The 3,645-nt window shown below is 29.4% G+C and overlaps 1 non-coding gene across 1 annotated transcript; it reads left to right on the top strand.

Annotated features, from left to right (window-relative positions):
• Positions 1 to 3,571: 3,571 nt before the first annotated feature.
• Positions 3,572 to 3,645, top strand: TRNAV-AAC (transfer RNA valine (anticodon AAC)). Its single transcript has one exon. It is a non-coding gene; the product is annotated as a tRNA-Val (tRNA).

The following is a 3,645-nucleotide window of genomic DNA, read 5'->3' as shown; positions in this document are numbered from 1 at the left end:
TTCAATTATCTCACCTGCATGGCCACAACTATATATCAACAAATCTACATTCTACAATGAGTAGATTATGAACTAACAAACGAAATTGCAAGTGGTATAACTTATAGAGTACATAAATTAAACATACACGTGATGTTATAAAATGTCAAAATTAATTTTATTACTCGGTATAAATTAAATTTATTATACGAAATATATTTATTGTTTTTTTTATGGAGAACTAAATAATTAATAATCAACTAATTATTAAAGGCTACATATTCCTTAAAAAAAAATAAAAAAAATACAGGCTACATATATCATGCATATGTAACCTTTCTTTAGACTTTATTCACTTGGCCGGATTACTTAAATTCATTATTTTTATCATAATTCATTCAATGTTGCTTATTATAGATCTAGCAAAGCTTTTAGGGTTAGCTAATTGATAAAATAATACGGATTGATTAAAGACCAAAAAAAAAAAAAAAAAAAAAAAATTCACATTTCAATCAAGTCATTAAGTTGATAAACACAAGAAACATGTGATACAATTATGTCTTTTATAAATAGCTTTGGATATCTACATGGCTATATATATCCACCCAAAGTCGAGCATATATTTGATTATTTGAGTGGAACTAGCAAAGTAAGTGAGCAAAGTCTATTGAGAAAAATGAGATGATTAAGTGAGCAAAAAGATGAGCAATTTCTATTGGCCCTCCCTCCAAACATTGGATAACATGAGGACCACCACTTATGACAACAACATGATGATCCTCCAACCCTAGGCCGATTGGGGGAAGGTCTGGCCCCAAATAATGTTTATAGTTATTTACTTATTTATTACTCTCCGTTCTTAAAGATATTAATAATAAAAGATATTAATAATAAAAGTAATGTATTGAAAAATATATCAGCTAAAAAGATGTACTATTTATTAACAGATATAATATACTTCGTATACATCAATCTTATAGTTTATATACAGTATATCATATATTACACGTATGTCACTTTTCTTAAGAGTATAACGGGTTCTAACATACTTTGTATATGTCGGGCTAATTATCAATTTTGCGGGAGAAAAACGGAATAAGAATCCGAATTATAATGAAAGTTGTTTGCCCATCTAAACTGCAACTTTCGATGTGTTGCCACTTTGTCCCACTAAGAAACATATACAAAATTAAGCAGAGTTTTGAAAAATTACTAACATCAGTGGTATTATTCATTTAATGGAAATGTGACATTGATAGGACTCAATATTATATTGTTGTCCTTGTTGATAACATTTGTTGTCACATACAATTGTCGCAATATATGACAGGGGTGTAACCCCTACCACTAATTTTGTTATCCAGATAGTGACAGTGGACCTAGCACAATATGGAAATTTCAGCAATTTGATGTGGCTAGTAGCCTGGTTGGTTTATGTTTGGTTAAATTTAGGCCTAGGATTTATATCATTTTCGTGTGAGATCAACATCGTTGAAAAGGCAGTTTGAATGTGTATATATAACTCATATATATAATTGAAAGGAAATGAAATATCAATCAATATCTACGATATATGTTATAACTTGTATAACAGATATAAATATTGATTAGGCTAGGTGACATTTTTTATCAAATACGAACACTAAGTATATAAACATTGTTCACTATATTAGGTGACATTTTTTTATCAAACAAGGACATTATGTACATAAACATTGGTCACTCTACTAATAAAGTTTTAGCTACGTTCATTTAGTGAGACTCTCATGATGGATCAATTGATATGATGATTTACGACATATTTTTATTATTAACGACCAATTAAATCTACAGATTGAAAAATTAATGTTTGATCATTTTTATGTCATATTTTGTATATTTTAAGATTGACCTTTTTTATAAGAATTATTTGGATCAAATGGGACAATCTCAATGGGATGAAGAATAATATAGCATACGGAGTACTATAAGTTGTTGTATATCACATTTGATTGTCTTCTTTGGTGTCGATATTTTCATGCAACATTACATAAAAAAGGGGATTGTGAATCCATCTATTGCAAGTTTAAAGTTTTTACTTTGGTTTGATTATTCAACTTATTGGAAATAAAGATTTGATCTGATTCAAAGTCACATAAATGATAAATCCCCCCCCCCCCCCCAACCCTACCCCCAATTCAACTAATAAATTTGTACATACAAGACTAAAAAAAAACAACTTTGCTAACACTTATTTAATACCAGAGATTAACAAATGGAAACAAACTCTCACAAGTCACAACTTGTAGATTGAAACGAAAACACAAAAAATAATTAAACAAAGAAAAAAAAAAGAGTTCAAATATAGCCAAAATCTTATTGAAATTTGACTATGTTTAGCCTAAGATAACATGACCTAGACACTAAAATCCTAAAGAGAACAGAGATAAGGAGAGAGAGATTAATATGATAATCGCCAATTTAAATGAATGATTGAATTAATGTATATTAAAAAAAATGTCTAAATTACTGTAAATTTTGTATAGATAAAGGAACATAAGCGAATGATTTTTTTTTTGACAATAGTATTTAGTTATTTATAGTTGCTAGTCTTGCTACAATATGTGTACTTGTGTATTGAATTCGATCAACTCTTGTACACTTAGTCTTTCTCTGGGCCAAGCCGTCTTATATGGGCTTTTTTTTGTGCAAAATTGCTTTGGGCCTTGGATTATGGACACTATGGTCGTTTTCCTATGCAGTTGACTTTTTTTGACGCAACCTATGCAGTTCTTAGAAATCTAAAATTAATCTATTTTACCATTTGAATGGCTTTTTGCATATCTCACATGTCCACAAACTTTAATTTTTTTTTTGTATCACCCAACACCCGAGTGCACTGTATACCCAATTTAATTTTTGTTCTTCATTTGATGATTAAATGAAAACCAATAAAATGAGAATAAAATACTCATGAGTGCATGTGTACCTGAATGTATATAGCAATTTCTCAAACAACTCAGCTATATAAGGCCCTGTTCACTTCACCTTAAAAAATAATATTAAATAAAAATAATTTTAGTCCAGTAAAAATAAGTCCAGTTCAGTAAATTCAGTTTTCTTTAAGAAAAATTATAATAGAAAATCAGTAAAAATAATTTAAGTTCAGCAAAATTAATTTAAGTTCAGTAAAAATAATTTAAGTTCAGCAAATATAATTTTGTTTCAGTAAAAATAATTTTGGTTCAGCAAAAATAAGGTGAAATGAACGAAGCCTAAGTCAATAGAGTAGAGAGTGAAGGTAATAGAATCCTCTTACTACCACTCATATGTAATAGATCATTAGAGCGGATTTTTGATGCTCAATGCGCTTGAGAGTAGACGGGGAAAGTTCGAGAAATCGAGAATCCTCTACTCTTAATTTGTACAGATCAAACCGTGAGTTTAGACTCATACTATTACTAATGAATTTCATTGATATTAATCTAAAAACTCTCTGTTTAGAGACATTATTATGGATCATTGCTTGGAAACCAATTAAACTTCCACGGTAGTATTCATGATAAATTAATTTCCATTATAAATATATCATGTTTTAAAATTATGATCAATTGGCCTATTAGCTCAGTTGGTTAAAGCGTCGTGCTAACAACGCGAAGGTCGCAGGTTCGAGACCTGCATGGGCCA

Source organism: Chenopodium album, chromosome 21, assembly GCF_948465745.1.
Source record: "Chenopodium album chromosome 21, dcCheAlbu1.1, whole genome shotgun sequence".
In the NCBI taxonomy this organism is placed as follows: domain Eukaryota; kingdom Viridiplantae; phylum Streptophyta; class Magnoliopsida; order Caryophyllales; family Amaranthaceae; genus Chenopodium; species Chenopodium album.
This window is presented reverse-complemented; position numbering and strand designations above follow the sequence as displayed.